General features: G+C 41.8%; 1 long non-coding RNA gene across 1 annotated transcript; it reads right to left on the minus strand.

Moving 5' to 3' along the window:
- Positions 1–279: 279 nt before the first annotated feature.
- Positions 280–23,330, minus strand: LOC130076810 (uncharacterized). The gene is made up of 3 exons (XR_008805688.1): positions 23,189–23,330; positions 19,520–19,582; positions 280–751 (listed from the first exon to the last, which is right to left on the minus strand). It is a non-coding gene; the product is annotated as an uncharacterized LOC130076810 (long non-coding RNA).
- Between the last annotated feature and the right edge of the window lie 559 nt (positions 23,331–23,889).

A 23,889-nucleotide genomic window follows, 5' to 3' on the forward strand; every position in this document is an offset into this window, starting at 1 on the left:
ATACAAAGCATGCTGGGAACTAAATATCCCTTGCCAGTTGCAGGTAACAAAAGTAATCATGTAGTCCCAACAAAAGGCAACAAAAAATAATGTAGGCTACTCCTAAAAAAAAAGCAAACATCTGGTTTTTGTAGGTTGAAAGCAATGAAAGTAAGTTGACCAAAAAAGTTTACAAACAAATACTGTTGCATTAGCCATTTTAATTAAAAGAACAAACCAGCAAAAATAATTTTTTGAATGTAAATCAAATCCTAAATGAAAAAAAGAAAGCCATTTTGTATCAAGAACACACATACATGAAAAAAAAATACATATATAAGCGTGTCCTGTTTCAGACTGAAATTATGAAGAGGTTGAATTGGGGTTAATATTTCGATATGAGAAGTTCTTATGCACATCGAATAAAATGAAACACGGTCACCCTCAGAAGGTATTACAGTCAGAAGCAATATCATCTCTTTAAAAAAATCACCAAACAGAGAGATAGAAAGATAGAGGATGACAGAGAGGAGGGAGAGACAGTGAATAAATTGGGAAATGCGTTAAAAATGACCCGAGGTGGCTGATACAGCTTTGGCTCTGACCATCTGCCAAGGTCACTCACAGCAACCCCTTTGGTTGGATCTGAGCTGCCAAGTCGCACTGGCCAATCACCTGTGGGCATCTGGGTGGAATGCGCTGGCTGAGTGCCCAACGTGGTTAACATCAATAACAGATCCTCTTCTCACATCACCACAACTGAGTCACCTCTCTGAAAAGAGAATGTGCAGAGAGCGGAATGAGTGCTTGTGTTCCTATAGAAAAAAGGATCACAACACATGGATGAATGTATTAGTACATTACAAAAACATTCGGCGATTTGTCAGTCTGACTTAAAACTGATGAAACAACAGTCTGGAAATATGGCCACTCAGTCTAAAATTTCAGTTTAGATAAAAGAAGTGTATAAAAATGAAGAAGAATCCAGCTACTTTTTTATTAGTTCAAATCAATTAAGGTGATCAATGATCAAGTCCTTTAACCTTATGTGTCTATAACCACACTTTATTTTTATTTTTAAGCACCCATTTGACAAGATTAGAGGTAATTTGTGCTGATGTATCATGTCTGATTTACCATTTTTCCTTTTAGCAGTTTTCTCCTCTCTCCATTTTATTAGTTATATTTATTAGTCATATATTCTCTTTTTATATATATATTTAATTATCTTTTGTCACCTTTTCTGACTGGCCTATTAGTTGGTCGTAGCGCAGTGAATTGAGATATCATCCTGAAGGGTTGAACAGGACTGCCCTCATTTACACCCTCAGGCTGATGTACCGGAAACAGATAACTCTTACATGACTTTTTGTTAAACCAACTGATACATTTTGACATTTTCATTGGTGGCTTAGTTTCTATATCTGTCACATTGCACTGTAGCCCCACCGATAGTGAAATATTTGGTCCAAAAGTTACCATAAATCATATATTCTCATTGTTCCGGCACTATAAATTCAAATACTTCTTCAAATAATTATTCAATGTGGACATACAAATTAGTATTGTGCTAAGAAAATCTGATTCTGCAGCTCTAAGCCATTTACATATTCCATTGAACCAGAAAGAAATCACCTTAAAATAGCCTTACTCGCATTTAATTTTAATTTGCAATAACTCTTCCCATAGCTTTTAGCCTTTCAACTCATTTCTGACATTCTAATGTACTCCTTCCATAGTTTTTAACCTAAAATAATATCTAGCACAACAGTAGTTACAAATCAGCTTTAACAGTGACCTTTAATAAAACCACAAATCATCAGATTGGATTTGACATTTTATGTTCTGTCTCTCTTAAATAACTGGTAATTTTGTGTGACATATTTAATGTTTGATCATGGCTTAAGCCAGGAAAACTCAACATTAAGAGTTTCCCAACAAGAACAAAATGCTTTTACAAAATTTTACAATGCTGCATTTGGGTTTTAGTTAGGTTATTTTATTTAGGTTAATTTTATTTAGGTATTTTATTACTGTATTTTATTTAATTATAAATATAATTAGAAATATTATAAATATTTAATTAATTATAAATATTTAATTATAAAGATTTTATCATTTTTAATTATAAAATACCTACATTTTATTTATGTATTTTATTTAGGTTATTAGGTTATTTAACATTTTAATACATTCAAGAAACCGTCTAAATTTCTTTTTTTTTTAAAACATTTTGGAAACGTTGTGAAAATATCTACCTTGTATTCTTTAAATATACTCAAAATGACAATAAAGCTAACCTGCTATGTTAGTTATAAACTTAAATCTGGATAAGACATTTTTAAAACGTTGTGAAAATACTAAAATACAAGCAGGTCACATTAAAACTTTCGTGGTACAGTATTTAGAGTGGAATGAGTTGTCGGAAGCTTAGTGATTGTGGCGTTGAGATCATGTGACTGTGCTGTAGTTTCGTGTAAAGCCTAAGTTTAGCTTTTGAATTCTGCTGATTGTATCTTCAAAATATCACTATTTTGTTCATCACAATGAACAAAATGTGTAAGAACCATAAGCTTTTGTTATTCACAGACCTTATTTTCTGCAATAGCCCAAAAGCCGATAGAAAAATTCTATTGGGTTTTTGTCAAGAGAACCAGGGTGATGCTAACTACAGGGTTGGTCTAAAATATGTCATCCCTTCACCAGTCTATTATCAAACTTATTTGTCAAACATTTCAAGCAAATTTGGATTATTCATATTATTTCAAATTTGTGAATGGAAGACACTTTTGATTGGTCCCGACATGATAATAATTATTGTTAAAGCTGCCGTCGGCAACATTTTTTTTATCATATTCAGTGAAATCGATACTATAATCCGACTGAACAACATAAATAAAGTGGTTTTAGAAAAAAAAACAGAGCTTCTAACTCCACCGGGAGAGTGTTATTTGTTTTGCAAAAATCCACAGCTCATAAAATAAAAGTCCCAGTGCTCCAGATGGCCAGTCCGCCCCTGTTAGAAACGATGCATCGCGATACAAATGCCAACTTGTATCGATGCACACTTATTTAAATCGATGCATCGCATCGTTAGCTTTTATGCCGATGCACCGATGCGAATCGGTGAATCTTACCATCCCTACTACACATACACACACGTGTGCACGCACAAATCTTCTAGACGCAAGTTCTCTTTCGCGTCTTGCTCTTGAATGTTTACATTGGCAAAACATAAATGAGTTTAGTTTAAACACCGATGGTAACGTCTGTAGTTCAGGTCTCGCCTGCGCTCGTGCGCTATCAACTCTCGGGTGATGCGGCGTAAATGACAGGTCATGTTCGAGCATTTGGCACTCACATTGAACAGTGTTTACAAAGAGTAATCGTTTTGTTCACGTTTTTTTGATTCTCGCTGTTGTAATGTATTATTTGGGAAGCCAGCAAGTGAATTTAACTGGCACACTAGCCGCAGGTTGGAAGAACGAGTCAATAGTTCCTTTATTCATTGCTCAGACGCACAGCAGGTTGTCTCCGTCTCCTTCCCACAGACGTTTAAACGCGAGCTCGATTATCTCTAGGGCCCTCCCCCTCCACACATTAGCCACTTACAGTGGCCATTCCCTATTCTTCTCACACTCATTGGCCTGCCACACATTCCGGATTCATTGATAAGCCCCTTCCACGTTTAACGTGTAAAAAAAAAAAAAAAAGGGACAAATTTACTGGTCGCACATGTGCGACTGGATGTAAAATTCAGCCGCACACTCTCAAATTTTGGTCGCAAAATGCGACTATTTGGTCGCAGTCTGGAGCCATGACTGACGAGCACAAACTCGGAGGGAGGGTTATCCGTTGATAGTGGGGGAGGGGCATGAGAGTTGGAAACATTCAAAATTTTGCCTAAGTCCACTCAATCTGCCAGACTTGCCGACTGCAGCTTTAAGAAATATAAAAAGACCATTTTATGTTATTGGTTAGCACTTTTGAAAGATGTTTGTGGTAAAAAAAAACATTTTGATGTTTGGACGTGGAAATAACCAGGCTAAAATACTACAAAGGGGTGTGCAAAAACATCATAGTGTCTGCAGTGCTGTGAAAATTTAAGATTTCCATTACACGAGAGTAGATGTTAAAACTTCATGCTGATTTGTACTCGGCTTTCGCCAAGATAAGCACAAACTAAGACGTAGCTTTATAGTAACCTATGCATCTCCATCCATTTACGCTTCCTTCCATGTGGTGATGTGAATCTCCTTCTGTCCGGCGTTAACGGCTGCAGTGTCCTTGGCGCGTCAGCACACACAACGGCTGCAACTACAGTGTGGTCTCCCCAGTGGACCAGCACGACAACTGTCTGGATTGAGCCGAGTAGGGGACATCTCTAGGGTCTTCAAGTGGGCACCTTCCATCCTCAGTGTTTCGTCGACTAGCCCACGACACCTCAAGAGGGCTCGACAGTGACTCTGGCATCCCAGAGTCACCCCCCTCTGTCCCCCACTCAACTCAGCCCAGCTTACTGACCTTTACATCCCTCCTGCTGCTGAGGTTGCTCCTTCCTCGTAGTTCACATGTGACCTAACCACAATCTCACAATCTCTCCGCAACCCAACCATACGTGCCAACTCGTTTGACTGAGGCTGTCGAGCCCCACTGTCTTCATTAAAGTAGGTTCAGTGGCAACGGTTCCGTATGGCATACTACCGCAAAACACACAATCTCCAACCCTCATTCACGCACTACACACAGGAACGAAATAACGGTAATTACTAGGGCTGACTTCTAATATTCGAGGATTCGACGATTCGATTCGGAGAGGTCTGATTCGACTATGAACCTCATAGTCGAATAGTAGGGAAGTGTTTTGTAACCAATAGGGGTGTGACTGTTATTATATAACCGTGAGACCGACGGTTATAGTTGAACACCGTCATTAGAACTCTATAACCGCCAAAACCGTGCTATTAAAATATTTTTTACAAAATTTTTTTATCATAGAGAATGTTTAAATACTAATATATCATCTTACGAGGAAATTTATCATCTCAACGGAGGCGGAGTTAGTGGTGCTTCAGAGGCTGCTACTGCTGGAGATGATTCGGGAGAGGTCTGTGCACCTTTACCGATCAGAGCGTGCGCTGACACGGAGTAAAGTCTTGTTTATACTCAACGCGTCCGCACAAGCGCGAAGGTGCGCGCGGCAAAATGACGCGTTGGGTGCGCAAGACCCCATTTCGCTTGGCTGTGTGCACGGCTTTTTTTTTGGTAACAGCGCGCGCGGCGCCGCATCTGAGGATGAACGACTTCAAGGCGAATCTGCCCGAGCATGCACGTCTCACCGCACCGGCACGCAGTTTGCGCGTCTAAATTGCAAAGTTCATTGCAAAGTTTTTTTGTTAAGGTTTTGTTTACTGTGTGTGATTTATTTAAAACAAAGCACGTTCATTGCAACGTTTTTTTTTTTTTTTTTTTTTGTTAAGGATTCATTTAATGGAAAGCACATTCACTTCTAGTTGTCTTGCTGTTCATTTTAAATAAACGTAAAGCGAGTTGTCCTATAACAGACGAACAGTTATTCAACAGAACGTCTAGCTGCTATCAAAAAAAAAAAAAAAAAAGTTCGACTATCAGTCGACTACGGCAAAATCTAACGAATCAGATTCGACTATGAAAATCCTTAGTCGAAAACAGCCCTAGTAATTACTATGCAAACTATACAAATAAACCAACAGACTCTTCGAGTTCAAGAATTCTACGAAACCGTAGCGTGGCGGCCTGTACACAGCAAAGCCAGAATCTTTCCGTCTCAACCACAGCCAGTTGCTGCTCCTCTCTGCTGCTTCAGATAAGTTCTTTACTGTGCGACGCAACTCTTGGCCACTGAATCCGACGTCTCTGAGGAACCGGGTTGTAGAGTATGCCACAAATCCTCGACAACCCACTTCCACTGGATAAACCTGGACTCTCCATCCTCGCTGTTCTGCTTCAGTGGCCAGATGAGCATACTGCAGTTTCTTCCTCTCATATGCCTAATCTACAGCATCCTCCCATGGCACTGTTAACTCTATCAGTTGAACAATGCGTGCTGATCCAGACCACAAAACAATATCTGGTCGGAGGTTAGTGGTGGCAATCTCAGGTGGAAAAATAAGCCGTTGATCAAGATCAGCCAGCATTTTCCAGTCCCTAGCAGCTTCCAGTTGTCCTGGGCGAGATTTGGTTTTAAGACCTTTTCTTGGTGGTTGCTCGCCTGGGCGGAGGAATATTGTCTTCTGTGTGTAATGTTTTGCTAGAACAGGTGGCAACTTATTGGTCATGTTACGCTTGCCTTCCAATGCTAAAGCCAAACATCGCAGTACTTGGTCATGGCACCAAGTAAACCGACCTTGGCTAAGAGCCACCTTACATCCTGTCAAAATGTGCCTTAATGTGGCAGGTGATGAACACAAAGGACAAGAGGGATCCTCTCCTACCCAGAGGTTTAGGTTCTGTGGTGATGGGAGAACATCATATGTTGACCTGATAAGGAAACTGATCCTACTCTCTTCCATTGACCAAAGGTCTTGCCAGCCCATCTTGCGTTGTTCCACACTCTCCCATCTCATCCACTCTCCCTGCTTGGCCTGGGAAATGGCCTTTATACACCTCATCCTCTCCTCCTGCTTTCGCACCTCGTTGACTACCAGCTTCCTCCTTTGAGCTGGGCCTGCCTTGTGCCATTTAGGAGGAGCTAAACTGAGCCCAAAACCCCCTCTTCCATGCTGTACCTGTCCCATGATATCACCAATTTGAAGGGCAGCCTTTGCGTCTACCACAGATTTCTTTGCTGACCACTTTCTACCAGTTTTTAACACAGGTGCTGCCTCCCTTACACATTTGTCGCGTGACTCTACTAAGGTCATTTCCAGTCTGAGCTTGGCGCACTTAAACTCCTCGGTTAAAGCAGAGACTGGCAGCTGCAATATTCCTTTACTATAAAGTCCCACTCTGCTGAGGCAGCGTGGATCTCCCAACCATTTCCTAATGTATTAACTTATTAACACTTCCAGCTTATCCACTGTTGTCAAAGAAACCTCGTACACAGTCAGTGGCCACAGCAACCTCGGCAATATACCAAACTGAAAGCACCAGAGTACAGCTGGCAGAGCACAGCTGTTTATGCTCTTCAACCCTTCCACTGCTTGTCGTCTAACTTCTCCCACTCGAACTGTGTCCTTTAGATCCCCATCGTACCATCTCCCAAGACTAAAACAATTAAAACAATATCACTTCAATATCCCCAATATATAGGTCAATTTGAAGCCAAAAGCATGAAACCTGTATATATGTATGTGCATGCATGAATCACTTGTCATCTCTCATTTGGTCAAGCATTATTTTATAGAAACACATATATAACAAAAGCTATGCCATGTCTGTATAGATCTGAGGGATCCAAGCCAAGAGGCAAGAGATGCTCATAAGCAAATGAAGAACTTCTATATATCTGTGTCAGTTTTGTTTTATGTAAGTTAGTTTCCTTATCGGTCGGTCACTCTCGACGTACGTCGTGACCGACTGATGGGAATCTCGCTAGAGAGGCCAATCTACTTTGAGTGAAACTAAACAAGCCAATACACATTGGCGTGCAATCATGTGCATCAGCTGTGCAGCATCGCAGCGCGGGAATTTAACGAGCTGATGTGATTGTACTTCAGCTTTTTGCTTCGGAGCCAAGCACTTCGATGCTTCTACAATCAATACTGACTGTGAAACCAACGAGCCTTTCTTGGACCTCTCTATCCGGGTGCGGGTGTTACAGCATGGCAGTGCGAACAATCTTTTTTCTCTCTCTCTTCCTCTATCTTTTTTGTTTTAAACTGAGCAAACAAAAAAAAACTGTTATAACAGCTGGTAAGTTGCTCCAGTCAGAGCGCTCAAATGCTGTTTTCACAGCTGGTACCAGCGAGAGAGAGACAGCGCACAGACAGGTGCACATTACTGTCTGTGTTCGCGGTGGTCATTTCCCCGCGTGCTTCAGCATCAATGAGAGTAGTCCCTAAAAGAGCTTACACAGATAGAAAGCGTCTAAAAAAAAAGAAAAAAAGATGACTTTCTATCTGCGTGTTTCTGGATGCGGTCGTTACCTGGGGTCACGGGATGGTCACGATCGCTGCCTCGTGTATCTGGGCCTCGAACACGCTGAGGCAGCTTTTGTGAATGAGTCATGTACCCATCGAGACTCTCGTTCCTGCAAAGTAGCGGAGTCCCTGTGCCTCTGCCTCGATCCAACCCTCCCCAGAGGATTGCTTCGGGCAGTCACGCGGGAGACCTGAGGATCACAGTGAGCGCGCTTCCTTCGGGGAACCAACCCCCTAGGAACCCTCATCCCTCTCACGTTCCGCAGCCAGTTGAGCCACCAAAGGAACGTGCTGGACCATCCTCGAGGTGCGTACCAGTTGTTTCCTTTGGTGCTCTCCGCGACGACCAGATGTCGATCGCTTCATCAGAGGGTGGGTCAGACTTCTCCGCGGACGACGACCCGGCGCCGCTGCCTCCTTCGGGTGTGCCAGCGGTGCCCGAGTCAGACCCGGAGATGATGGCCATGCTTTCTCGGGCCGCCAACAGGATCGGGCTCGTGTGGAACCCTCCACCGTGTCCCGAGCCCTCGAGGCTGGACGATTGGTATCTCGGGGTGGCGCACGCTGGTTCTCAGCAACCCACCCCAGTGCCTTTCTACCAGGAGGTGCATGAGGAGCTCACGGGGACTTGGATGGCACCTTTTACTGCCAGAAACCGTCTCGGTGGCTCCTCCTTCCTCACCACCCTTGATGGCGGGGCCACTTGGAGCGGACAACCGTGTCTTCCTTCCCAAGCCTGTAGGTACTCGTTGGACCTATCCGGCAAGGTTTACAAGGCCTGCGGGGAAGCCAGTCGCAGGCAGGCCGCCCCGCACGTCCAGGCCCCCGCAAAGAAGGGTGGCAAAGCCAGAGGCAAACGGCCCTAGGAGGGGCGACCCAGAGATGGAAGGGACTGCTCTCCAGGAGACGATGACCGCATCACTCCCTCCCCCCGGAAGAGGGCTGGGTGTAAAATCCTTTGTTCTGTTTTATTTGTGTTCCGCCCAAATTTTCAATAAAAGAGCAGTTTCTTTCTTTCTTTCTCTGGCTCCGAAGAGGGCCCGGAGAGCAGTAGGGGGAGAGAATCCTCACCACTCTCATCCGCCTCTTCTATCGCCAGCGGGCAGCAGTGTGCGGTTCGAGGACACAACCAAGCTGCCTCCTGCACCTCCTGCTCCGTGGAACCAGGTAAGTGTTGCACAGCACACTCAGACTCTGCTACAGGCCGCCTCCCAGAGAGAGCCTCCCGAGCCGAGTCCATGTGTTCCACCTCACTGCCCCACTCCGGGTACACCTACAGTCCCTTTGGTCCCGCTTGTATGGTCTCGTATGCGAGCCTGGTTAGCGCTCCCCAGTCCGTCTCGCTGGCTCATTCGGACCATCAGGCTCGGCTATGCGATTCAGTTCGCCCGGCGTCCCCCCAAGTTTCGGGCCATCCACTCCACTACAGTGAGAGCTGTCTTGCGCGCGGAGATCGTAGTCCTACTGGCGAAGGATGCGATAGAGCCGGTCCCTCCAGCCGATATGAGGTCAGGGCACTACAGTCTCTACTTCATTGTACCCAAGAAAGGTGGAGGGTTACGACCGATCTTGGATCTGTGAGTTTTGAATCGGACCCTCCACAAGCAACCGTTCAAAATTCTCATTAGACGCATTTTCGAATGCATCCGTCCCCGAGATTGGTTTGCAGCGATCGACCTGAAGGACGCGTACTTTCATGTCTCGATTCTTCCTCGAAACAGGCCGTTTCTGCGCCTTGCGTTCGAGGGTCGAGCATATCAGTACATCGCCGCATGTCACAACTCGCCCGCCATCTCCTCCTCTGGAGTCAGAAGCATCTGAGGTCGCTTCGAGCCATGTATGTCCCAGTGTGCTCAACCGTGTGGCCGACGAGCTATCACTAGCTGTGCTCCCGGGAGAATGGCAACTCCACCCCCAGGTGGTTCAGCTGATCTGGAGAGACTTCGGGGAGGCTCAGGTAGACCAGTTTGCCTCCTCAGAGACCTCCCACTGCACAACTGTTTTTCTCCCTGACCGAAGGAACACTCGGCACGGACGCACTGGCACACAGCTGGCCCCGGGGCCTCTGCAAATTTGTGTTTCCCCCAGTGAGCCTACTTGCACAGACCTTGTGCAAAGTCAGGGAGGACGAGGAGCAGGTCCTTCTGGTGGCTCCCTATTGCCCCGCCCGGACTTGGTTCCCAGAACTCATGCTCCTCGTGACAGTCCCTCCCTGGCCCATTCCTCAGGCACCCTATGGAAAACCTCTGGAAACTCCATGTCTGGTCCCTGATCCCTGGACTTACCCCCAGAGGTACACCATCACTTCAGCACGGGCGCCGTCCACGAGACATGTGTACGCCTTGAAGTGGAACCTGTTCGTCGAGTGGTGTTCTTCTCGCCGAGAGGACCCCCGAAGATGTTCAATAGGGTCTGCGCTTTACTTCTTGCAGCAAGGATTGGAGCGAAAGCTGTCGCCCTCCACCCTCAAAGTACATGCTGCCGCTATTTCAGCTTATCACGACCAGATGACAAAAACAGTTGGAAAGCACGACCTGGTCGTCAGGTTCCTTAGGGGGGCGAGACGATTAAATCCTCCTCGACCCCCCTCATACCCTCTTGCGACCTTTCCCTGGTGCTTCGAGCACTTCAGGATGCTCCCTTTGAGCCTTGCAGTCAGCAGACTTAAAGCTTCTGTCCATGAAGACTTTGCTGCTGGTTGCACTGGCCTCTATCAAGAGGGTAGGGGACCTGCAAGCATTTTCGGTCGACGAATCATGCCTAGTGTCACTGTCAGTGACAGCTGCCGGGGTTATTCTTTCTTTACATGCGCTCTGAAGCAATATTTTCATATTGTGCAATCTTGTTGCACTGGCCCTTCCAGCAAGTTCTGATATACTTTAATTAAGGCCTGGTCTGTAGTTACTGAACAGACTTGAACCTCTGGGAAAGACAAACTGTTACAGCTGCAGGGGAAAGGTGGATAAAAAGAGAAAGACTAATCAGCTAACTACTTTGATATACATCTAATTGACTGTGCCAGTTCGAGAGTGTGTGTGCGGTATCAGCCGGAGGGATCACCATTTGTCCTTACTGTCATTGAAGCCTCAGTTGTCAGCAGCTGCTCAACAACAGCACTCCCATACAGTGCTCCAAAAAGGACCAGTCCAGATGAGACGATAACAGATAGACAGCCTGGGACGAATCCTGACAAGAAACAGGGATGACAAGAGGAGAGTTCAATGATCATTATCTGCACCCCCCTGATAGCATTGTTTATTTGCACACTCTTTTATGCAATTATGCAAATCAATGGCGCAAATATGCCAACAAAATTGGAAACGCTTTTTGGTCATTTTGCAACAAATTTAAACCATAAGTGGATGCAAGACAACATAAATGGGCAAACATGTGGATACATTAAGGAAAAAATCTATATGATTCTTATGAGTCAAAGAGATTCATCCTAAGTGGGAAGTCACATGAAAAGTGCTTTAATATAGCTATAATATAAATACTTTGGAAGTACAAATACTTATGAGTACAGGCTAGAATAGAAAAAGTAATAAATAACTATTGCAATAGAAAATACATTTATGTATTTGATGCTTTTATTAAAAGCACTCTTGAGGGTTTTTTTTTTTTTTACACTGCTCTTAACCTGAGGTTAGTACTGTTTTAAACTTCAGGCTAAGGAAAAGCAATGCTTCAGTCTTGCAGTGTGGAAAGAAAATTAGCTGCTTTTAACCCTGGGTTATGAAACTCTGTATCCAGAACAGGGTTAAAACCATTGCTGAACTTTGTACACAGTCACCTAGCAAAAAAAAAAAAAAAAACGCCCATATCCCAACTTATCAGAGCATTAAACGCTAACAAGTATTCCTCTCTTCTCATCTTGCTAAAAAACAGATAAAATGACACCTTATTAATAATGTCTACTCTATTCAGTCCCATGCATGCATATTGGGAACTAGAAATCCCCTGCCCAACATGAATTAATCCCAACAAAAAAATATTCATGTAGTTTCAAAACAAAAGCATTAAGTAAACTTTCTTGTTTTCAAAAAGATTTTTTTTCTATTTTATTTTATTCTCTCTTTTTTTACAGATTGAACACAAATATGTGTAGTACTGATAATATGTGTAGAGACATAAGGATAGTCTTGTATTAGCTTATTTAAAAGAGTATTGCATGCCCTTACACAATCACATCTTATATCAAAGTAAAGACCTTTTGTTTTGTTATTCATCTAGAATGTCTTAGCACACATTGCAGCTGGTTAAACTGGATTATGGATGGTATGCAGGATTTTACGCTGTGTGGCGCAGCAGTGAATCTGCCACTGACTTGCCATTGACAACTGAACATGTACCACAGGCCACTGCTCCTCCTAGCCATCATCCCCTCATGTCCACCCCTGTGTCAAGACATGTCTCTGCAGTGCCGGGTTACAGCTTGCTCCAAACGTCCTATAAATTATGTGTTCACTAATTAGTCAGTGTTCTTTAGCAGAGCTGTCACATTTAGAAATCAATTAAGGAGAGTATGAGCAATACACACACATTTAAGTTTTCATGCTGAAGGTCAAAGAGTCATGAGATGAATAAAACACACAGAGACAGCACTACAGACAAAGAATGCTAATAAAACACTTGGGACCAAAATTTCACTAACAAACATGACACATGTCACACAAAGGAGACTTTTATGGAAATTGAGCAGAAAACTTTCCTTCTAAATAACTAAATTGCAACACATGGCATTTTCTGGCAAGTCATGTCTGTCACCAGCTGACTGAGGCCCCATCCACACTACTGCGTTTTAGTTTAGAAACGGAGAATTAAAACGAATACGATCTCCGTCCACACCAGCGTTCTAGCTGCGTATTAGAATTGATATCCGTCCACATTAAAACGACTGAAAACGCGGATCACGTGACCATTCACCTACACTGGGCATGCGCGTGCCGGTGTAAACAGGAAACAGATGGACTATTCCTCAGATTTGATGAAGAAGAAAGTAGCTAAGTTACCTCTGCAAAGAGCGACGCTCCATGTACGTTCGATACCGCCGCTGCACACGGGAATTGTCACAGATCGCTCGAATAATAGCTTGCCTCCGGCGCATGTACACAGTTATAGCTTTAAAAAAAGGCAGAATTTACTTTCACAACAGCTGCTAGCAAAGACATCAAAGTCAGAAACACTTGCCATGACTGATGACACCCAACCAGAGAGCCAAGCGTGAGCCTCCGCGTCATCATTTCTAAAGTCCTCCGTTTTGACCCGTCTTCACTAAAACGCCCTCCGGAGATTCAAAATGCAAAACGGGGTCGGCAGCGTTTCTAAACTTCTCAGTTTCTAATCTAAAACGTAGTAGTGTGGATGGGGCCTGAGAAATTAAACTTCCTGCAGAACAGGGGTCTGAATATGGAATGCTGTTAAACCACAAATGACACAGTCACCATTAAAAAAATGAAATTTTTGGGGAACATGAGACTGAAAAGCTGCCAAAGAAAATCATTGCACATTGGCTAAACTCTTCCAATCCATCAGGGATGAAGTAAGTAGGTTAGGGGTTCTACCGAGACTTTGTTTAAATCCACATCCGCCACTTTGTGCTTAATTACCAGCCTTTGTTGGAGCGTGTGCATCTCCTCATCTTCTCATGGCTGTTATTCAAATGAAATCTCATTAAGATGCCATTTAGGGATTCATGGGCCGGCCGGCCGGCGCTATACGTGCTTTGATTTTGATAACCCACCCACATTGTGGAAAAAAAGATGTTCGTTTCACGATACAGTCGATCTGCGCAAATCAACATGCTCTGCACCTGTCATATTTTATCACACATCTTAATTTGAAAGCTGGAGGGAGGAGCAGAAACAAATTGCCATTCTAAGCAGCTTCGCTGCATCACCATTAGAGATGCTTTCGCCATGACATAGAAAATTAATAAGTAAACCAATGGCGCTTGAGACAGTATGTACTGGTGGAGAAAAAAATCCATCATTTGTTACTAAGGAGAATAAATAAATAAATATATATATATATATATATATATATATATAATTAAGGGATGAAATAGTTTTTGGGGGCACGAGAAGACAAACCCAAAAAAGTGAAGATGTCTCGAAAGGTAACATTAATGCATTATTCATTAGAACTTCCAAAGTGCAAACTCAGAAGAGTAAAAAGGGAGACGATACTTCACAACAGTGGTAGCTTTCACCTCAATCAGAGTGGCAGAAGAAGCCCTCAGAGACAATCAAATGCAATCAAGTCGGTGGTGGTGAGAAACCACTGGGAATCTATGACTCAAATTCCTCCTCAACCCCAACCTAAGCGAAATTTATGACTGATATTTCTCACAAGACAGTCCAAGATTTTGCCCTGTTCTTTCAGGTAAACTAAGCGAGTGTAACCAGCCCACAAAAGAGATAGTGAGGGACATCTAATCAGGAACATTAGCACTGCAGAACGGCCTCAGCTGATAAGCAGATGAAGAGAATGGAAATCTCATTTTCCATGTTAGGGCTATCAAATTCAGCAAGTGGCACGTGGAGGCAGAGGTCCGATAGAACATCATCACCTATAAAAACAAACCCAGTGTTTTTGGATTGCCTCCAAATTGAGCACAGATAGCCAAGAGTAGAATCCATCACAGTACTCACTGGACAATCTGCTCTGAAATACCATTAGAGGGGCTTAACACACTCTGCCAGTCATCTGATATCAAACAGGGGAATGGAAGGGGGCATCAGATGTGGAATACATAGTGGCAACAAAACCTCTCTGACATCTCTTGGGAATATAAAAAATAACTGAGCCATGGCACTAATGCTAATGTTTACACTCAGGACTGCAGGACCTGATACACATGTTGGAAAGATAGGCAGCCCAACAGGATGTGAGTGGGCACTCAAGAGCAGAGCATGCATTTTTATTTGCGATACTGAATAGCTGCAAAGTTGGCTTGGCATGGATTGCTATAGGACCAACATTTAAATGAAAGGAGATCTGTCTCTGCATGCAGAGCTCGGTTTCTAATTCTAATCAAACACAATTAAACCAGCAAATCAATACTTTTGAGTTCACTTATAATACTTGGAGAGAGCCAATCATTAGAATTCCTTCCCATCTCAATTGCAGTTGCTTTGACACAAATTGAAAACTTTTTCTGAGACAATCACCTGAGCTGTAAATGTGATGTCATGATCTCTGACTCTGGGACAGTAGAAAAATTACGCCAAAGAAATAAAAAAGCAAAACGGATGTATAGAATTTTTAAATCCTTTTCTTTTTGGAATTTTTTGTAAGTTGTCCCCTGTGTCATTTTTTTCAATTGTTGTTTCCTTTGATGCTATTATAAATGTAATAGATAATATATTAATACCTTGCGATCTTCTGTATGTGTATGTTGTTATTGTTCTGTTATGCAATAAAAATAATAATTTAAAAAGGAAGAAAAAAAATCTAGAAAAATAAAAAGGGAGCAGGCAAAAGAGAATATGTGCATAAGTGCATTTAATGTTTTTCAAAAATTGGTCATTGGAAAAACATCTATGGTAAATGGTAAATGGACTGCATTTATATAGCGCTTTCACAGACCCAATGGCCACCAAAGCGCTTTACAATTTGCCTCACATTCACCCATTCACTCACTCATTCATACACCGACGGGCGAAAGGTCGTCATATTGATCATATTATTCTTTCATCAATAATATGATCAAAGGTTTGGGGTGAGTAAGATTTTTCATATGTTTTTGAAAGAAGTCTCTTGTGCTCACCAAGGCTGCATTTATTTGGTCAAAAATACAGTAAAACAGTACTAAAATGTAAGTTTATATGATGGCATAGCTGAGTTTTCAGCATCATTACTCCAGTATTCAGTGTCACACGATCCTTTTTTTATTTATCCACAACATTTCTTATTAGTATCAGAATCGAGGTTGAAAACAGTTGCTTAATATTTTTTAAATATTATTAAAATTACATTATATAAGTGACTTTATAATGACTGATCCATTTAAAGGGGACCAATTACACCCCTTTTTACAAGATGTAATATATGTCTCAGGTGTCCACAGAATGTGTAAAATGGTAAATGGACTGCATTTATATAGCGCTTTCACAGACCCAATGGCCACCAAAGCGCTTTACAATTTGCCTCACATTCACCCATTCACTCACTCATTCATACACCGACGGGCGACGGCAGCCATGCAAGGCGCCATCCAGCTCGTCGGGAGCAGCTGGGATTAGGTGTCTTGCTCATGGACACCTCGACACTTGGTCAGGTGGAACCGAGGATTGAACCACCAACCTTCCGGTTTGTAGACAACCCACATGAACCACTGAGCCACTGCCGTCTGTAACGTCTGTAACGTTTCAGCTGAAAATACTTTGTCTTTTTTTTTTTGGGTGAAAGGAAAAACATTCTGTTTTCGTGCATGTATCTTTAAATGCAAATGAGCTGCTGCTCCCCACTCCTCTTTCCAGAAGAGGGCGGAGCCTGTACAGCTTGGCCCTCGGATACTCTGCCAGAAAACGAACAAAACATCTGTTTGGTTTTGATTATCTTCTCTATCGCTGTCACGCTCAGGCGACATTGCACTGCTTTTGATTTATGGGGATTCCAAAAAAGAGTAGTGGATGGATTTTTACCATTGTTGGGTGGTTGTACACACACTGCTGACACGCATTGTAAACACTGTGTAAAAGTGAATTTTGTGTAATTGGTCCCCTCTAATGAATCCTTGCTGAAATGTCTTTAAAAAAAATCTTACTCTCCCCAAACTTTTGAACAGTGGTGTGTTACAATACCTACCAGCAGGTGCTAACCAACCAACCCCTTGGGTTCACCTGACTTGCATAAATTCTAAAAGAGCACTCTTTCTCAATCTTTTCTTTATGTTGCACTAATATAGCATCACAAAAAGTTTCAGTAACCGACGCCACTGCCAAAATGCACTATTCAGAGTCAGTCATGATACATTTATTCCATGAGCTAAAGTGTGCAATAACAGGATAAAATGTGTATCTAAAAGTAAACTCTTTGTAAAATGAAACAGCTTTTATTAGGAAAAGGATATGACTGAAGTCTTCATCTCCTGTGGGTGTACACGATTGTAAGCTGATTTTTCAAAGTATTATTCATTTTGTTACGTGTAAAACCTTTTAGTGAAAAAAAATGACTGAGTGGAGTTCTAAGGGCAGACTATCTCTCCCATTGCTGTCTTTCCATCATGGAGTACGATCACATCAACAAATCAGTCTGTTTAATGATGCACACGAGTGGGCAGACCGTTACGCCCACCCATTCATCTCAGGAATCATATTCACCTCAAGGTGATATCATACCATCATCCACTAATTTTTTCTATCATCATGATTTTGCCAAGAAAGACGTGTTCCTGGAACACATTACTGTCAAATAAACACAGTCCTTACCCAATCCCTAACCATCAACTATATCTGTCAAATCAGAGATGATATGTATGTAAAATATATTATATTGAAATACTGATAAGAAACTCCAAACCCAGCCCTAACGCTTTCTGTCCTTTCTTTCTGTTCCTAAAAAATTCTGTTCAGTTTAAATGGTGAAAAGTTTCAGTATAATTTGCATTTTCATCCCTTACAATGTACTGCAGCAAAACAACTGGATCAATCTGCCTGACACACTAAACTTTATCAGAAACTGCAGAATACTCTAAAATAATACCATAAAAGTTTAAGTTCAACGTTTTATTTGTCAAATTCTCAACAACACAGCAATACTGCAGTACTTGCTGACAATAAAATGTGCCGTTGCTACCATCACTGCCAGATTGTCCACTCTGGAAAAGAACCAGTCACTGCACTTGTCAAAGTTTACATGGTCCATGACATTGAATCTATAAAATAAATTTAGAAGTTTTGTTAGAGGGCGTTTGTATCAACTAAACGAGAAACACTCAATTTCATTCAATTTCTTCATTGTGTTTTTGTAACATTTCACGTCCAAAGGGGACGTTCATGTACTAAAGGTGTGGCTGGTTGTTTGACATGTTTTACATGTCTAAATGGGAGATTTCTTTTGACAGAATAGAACTGTTCAGTCATGTCATCAATTTGCAGGCCAGTCCAGAAGGCTAATTCACCATGCATTCCCTCTGGAATTTCTAATAGGTTTTTACTTGCTTTACATTATGTGCAGAACATCCTTGTGTGGTAGTTACCACACATAAAAGTAGTCCTTAAAAGTTTTTAAAGTACACAGAAGTAAAATGTCACATTATAGCATGATTTATGTTGTACAAGAAAATGTTAGTCTCTTCCATTAACGTTAACCGCAGACCTAACTTTACTCATAAATGGGAAACCATTATTCTAAAACACCATTTGAATTTCCTGAGGAAACCCATAGCTCAAAAATGCTAATTCTCTCCTGGGTTTTAGGATGACATACTAAACTGCTTAAGTCAAAAGTCAGACTTGGGAAATTGATAAACCAGTCCATTTAGCATTGGTTGAAAATATGAAAAAGGAAATCATTTTATCCATAATTCTATCAAGACGTCTTTCAAACTGCAGTGCACATTTGTCCTACACGTGAAACTTTAAGTTCATACCAAAGTCATGATATATCCATCATTTACTTTACAAAAACAGACTACTGAGATCAGCGACATGGCTTGGAGAACATATCAAATCTTATTAGCTTAGCTGTTAATTTTGCATTATGATTTTTGTACTTCATCAGTTCGACAACATGTGGTGCAAATACTCACAGTGCAACCACATACAGAAACACGCTGCAAATAGCACAGACCATTTGTGTTTGTTTTATTTTAATTTTAACATGATCCTGTGTGCGTTGTGAGCGTTTGCAGCCCATTTCTACCAGAAAGACTCGGGAGATAAAATGACATAACAAGCGTATATTTATTAACAGCTCGGCAAGCATGAATTTATACATTTCTTTGGCGTAGGCCCCGTCCTTAGCGAGCAATGCGAGGGTAGCGGAATCTGCATGTCCTGCCTGAAGATGAAGGCAGGGGCGCAGCCGACCCCCGTGGAGGTAAAGGAAGGGACCATCCTGGTGGTGGTGGGGAGGATGAAGGGGAATGTACCATCTTGGTGGTGGTTGGGGAGGATGGAGGTAATTGGCTCCATCAGTATCTGCGAACTCAGACAATTGTAAGTACTAATCTTTTATACTGTGAGTGTTAGCACATGATTGGTTAGAAGTGAGGTAATACATGACGCACTGATTGAGTCTTCCTAGCAGAACTTACGCTAAAGCTTTCATTTCTGTATTTGGTTGCATTGTATTTTCAGCACATGTGTTGTCAAACTGTTGAAGATGTTTTCTTAATTTGCTGGTGTTTTTTCTATTTTCATGTGTTTTCTTCAGTTGAGCGTTGAGCTCTCTCGGCCACCGTGGGTTTTTACCTCTATAGACATCTGGCCAGCTGGGGAGAACATCTGCACTCTCTGCTGATTTGATTATCCCTCCTGAAAAGAGAACAAATCTCCTTATCGTGCAGGTTATTTCACAAGAGGACAAAATAGTTACAGTACAGTGTACATGCTCTTACTGATTATATTAAAATATCAATGTTTAATTGGTTCTGTGTACCACAGCTTTTGTACTGCATTGTATTGCTCCCCTATAATGGGATGCATTTAGTATTTGACTTTGAAGTATTGAACCTGATCGCAACAGGCTCTTCAACAATTACTTTCCATGCAGCATGATTATAGCCTGGTATTACCAAACTCTGCTACTTCGCTTTGCTTTGTAGATAGAGTCTCGAATGAGGGTGGGGGGGTGGGGGCAGGGGGGGGGGGGGGCACTTGTCTGAAGTATAAAATTATTGGTTACCCATAAGCCAATCACATAACCCAATCACCTCTCTCTCCAACTTAAATATCACCTCCATTCAAAATGTTTAACAAACACTCTTCTTGTTCGGGCTTCAGTTTGCAAATGCCGGGAATATTCTCCACAACAGAGCGAATTGCATCCCGTATCTCCATATCCGCGGTCGTTTTCGATTTCTCTAACCTAAAATACAATCTTAAACCATAGAATGTAAAAAAAAATGGACAAAGCGTCTGTGACGTCACCCATAGACTTTCTGAATAACGGTTTTGAGGCCGTTTATGGGGGGTATGGGCGGCGCCATCTTTTGAAAATCTTGGGAAATCCCACCTTCTGGCCAATCCATATATGGGTAAAAGGGTGGGCTTTGTGTGAAACTGAGCCGGCCGGTGGATGTGCCTCTTCAGCCAAGCAGCCTCAGCTATCTGTAACATTACAAGATCGACTGGCAGACTAGGCTACTTTTTACAGTCTATGGCTACTACATTCACTGCAAAGCTACTGAAGAACACTCCAATGTGGGACATATCAGTCTATTCTTATGTTACATTTATTCAAGAGGCAGACGCATTTACAGTGTTTCAAACGTCAGTTATAACCAGTTATAACCATAGGTAAAGTACCTTGGACGCTAACTTATCTGAGGCGATTTAATGCTAACTGTTCCAGTGCCACTGCCCACAAACATTGATGCTAAATAGTGCTAACTACGTAAAATAGTAGTGAAATGTCACTTACCGGAAAAAATGGAGCGAAGTAGCTTACTCCTACAGTTTCGGTTAGTGCAGTTTATAGCAGAGCAACCCATTTTATGTACGATATTTCAATACAAATGTTCAGAAAGGATACAGAGGTGGTGTGTCAGATCATGGCCAGACGTCAAATTTCAGGAATTCCACTCGGTGCAGCCCGTTATCAGCTGTCAATCAAGCTGTCAATCAAAGTTAACCACGCCCTTATTTGTCATACATTTTATATCTAAATACGATCTAAACTAACGAGTTAGAAACAAAAATTCACCCCCCTCACAGTTGTCAGGCACTCGGAACCTATCGAAAAATACAATAAAAGTCCATGGGACCAACCTGTAAAAACAGGTGAAATTGAATTTATGCTGTGAAAACGGACATTTTAACATGGGGTCTATGGACATTTGCTCCCTTTTGGGACCAGCCCCTAGCGGATTTTCGATGTATTGCAGTTTTTCGCACTTCCGGGTAAGCTTAATTTTTCAGATTAGAAGGTTATCTTGTCTTAAAGTCCCCGTGAACCGGAAGTTGCAAACGACTTTTCTCCAGTGTTGTGACGTATTTCCGAGAGAAACGGAAAACTAAATGAGGCAAAATAGTGGGCGTGGCTTTTTTTCCAACTAGCACCTGATTGGATCTAGAAAAGTAGGTGTTTTCATTCAGCCTGTCTACTGTCAGTTGGAGGGGTGTGGTTACGGATGTTAAGCAGACACCCAAACCGTCAAACCTACGTCATCAGGGAAGGTCCTCCAATGCAGAGGGGAGGGGAAATTTCAGATTTTGATTAAAGAATACGAAGCCAAAAAAAATGTTTGTGTGGATTGACTTGCATGGATGAATTGTTCACCACAAAACCATCAATTTAGGCAAACAAAGTAAGTATGGTCAATTTTGAATTCATGGGGACTTTAATCTTGTCTTAAACTCGGCGCTTTAGCGTCTACGTCACGGCTCTCAGCCCGCCCTCTGTTCGTTGATTGGCCGGCTGTTTTCAGGCCGGAGGAAAACAGAGATAGGTCGCTATCTCAGACTGAGTACAGAAGCGAACTGAAATTGAGTGGAAGTACGAAGTCTGACGTAGTCAGGCTAGCATGATTAAGCATTTCACAGTAAACGTATTTATTGTTGTTCCATCAAAAGGATTTGTCTCTGTATTTATATCGTTTCATGCACTTGACAAACCAACTTATTTTAAACAGCTTTGAGCAAAAATTATCAAGGAAATAAGTGATGGTAAACCATAGTATATAAATGTAAAAGTTCATTTAGAAGGTCACTCCAATGGTAAACTACTATCTTTTCCACTCAGGACTAGAAGGACAAAACAGATGTTATACACCTCCACTCAAAAGTATGGGGTCAGTTTTTTGTTCAGTTTTTTTGTGAAAGAAATTAATACAAAGTTATGTAATGAATGGGATAGGATAGGATCATGTGACACTGGTGACCAGAGTAATGGCTGCTGAAAATTCAGCTTTACCATCACAGGAATAAATTATATTTTAAATAAATATTAAAATAGAAAACAGTTATTCTAAAATGTAATATTTGAAATATTTTTACTCTATTTTAAACATTTAAAAAAATATTACTGACTCCAAATATTTGAACAGTAATTTATGCATATGTAAACATACTGTAGGCTATGTAGACATATTACATTTAAAATTCAAATAGCATTTTAAGACTTTGTATTCAACTGTACTGTCATCAGTATTCATGTGTTTGACTGTCATCAGTCCAATGAGTTGAATTTTCATTTCCTTTCATCCAAAATCTGCTCTCAAAAGAAGTTTTGAGGGAGGCATGGCAATAGAACAGCTGGTATTGCTTATAACCATCTACTTTGCTCTCATACTAATTTGTAAGAGAAATGCAATGCCACATATTCTTCAGAAAAATGGCAGCATGCAACTCCGAATAGGCAGATGTGTCTTAGCAACATCAGTACATTCCCTTATCACAAGTCAGTGCTGCAACACACAAGTCAACTGCTGCAAGGTAAAATGGTTTTATTTATACGGAAATAAAAATAATTCTGCGTTGTTTGGAACAAATGTTTTTTTTTTTTTTTTTTTTTTTTTTTTTATCTGACTGTAATGAGACATAAATTTCATCTTAGTAACCAAGGAAGCCCATCTCAAAAGTATTGATTTTTAATTTCATATCAGTTCTGTTTTGGTAAATTGATGTGAGCACTGTTTTTGTCAACCTGCAGGGGCCAAACAATTTTCTGACCTCACTGTAATGAGTCTCCAAATTCAGTGCAGCCTTGGTGCGCGCACACACACACAAACTGAATAATACATGGACAGAGATGAGGAGAGTCTAACACACACTGACACCCTGTCTCAGATGCAACATTCTTCCATCTTTAACAAAAGCAGCCATTTCGCTCAACTGAACTTTTAGTCAAATGCACCCAGGTGTCTCAATTCCCAGTTTTCCTTAGAAATTATAAAACAAACACACAAACTTTTGTCATACCACAGTTGGATCGATTTTCTTGTTTGATGTTTTCTTGAGGATGTTTGCTGTGGTTTTCATCAGTATGGAGATGCGAGATGTGGATGGAGTGAACAGATGGAGGGATGGTGAACGGAGAATCGCAGGATGCCGGACAGCCTGAAGTGTGGGAGGTTACTGGAAGGAAGTAAAGGGGGAGGAAGAGCAAGACATGAAGTGACATCTCAGCCCCAAGAACTGTCAGAGCGCTGCAAAATTCAGAGCCGAATCACTGAAGAGAAAAGGAAAAGGAACTATACAATTCCTAAAAGTAGACGTGTCTCAAAATAAGGAGCGTAAAAAAAAAAATCAGACAACCAGTCAGCCAGACCACTTTCACAGGACGAGAGGGGGAAAACAACTGTATTTCTTTATTTACTTACTGGTTAGATGAAGAAATGTCATGTGGAAATGTATTTTATAACTGACCTTGCTAGCTTTCCAAAATACTTTTGCAAGTGCAAACCGCTGAACCTTAAACCCAGTTTTTCTAAAAAGTGACTTTGGGTAACGGTATTCAGTCCATCTGTCCGTGCCTGTGGCAAGACCTCAAGGCAAATGCTCATATACATACTACATCACACCACCTGGAGGCGAGCAGTTCTTTTTTCAATACACAATCATTTTGAAGTCTGTGCACATTTAGGCACAAGTGTACCACGTCTAAAGATGAAGTGGTACAA

This window comes from Rhinichthys klamathensis, unplaced genomic scaffold, assembly GCF_029890125.1.
Source record: "Rhinichthys klamathensis goyatoka isolate OS25496 unplaced genomic scaffold, OSU_Roscu_1.1 h1tg000692l_1, whole genome shotgun sequence".
NCBI lineage: Eukaryota > Metazoa > Chordata > Actinopteri > Cypriniformes > Leuciscidae > Rhinichthys > Rhinichthys klamathensis.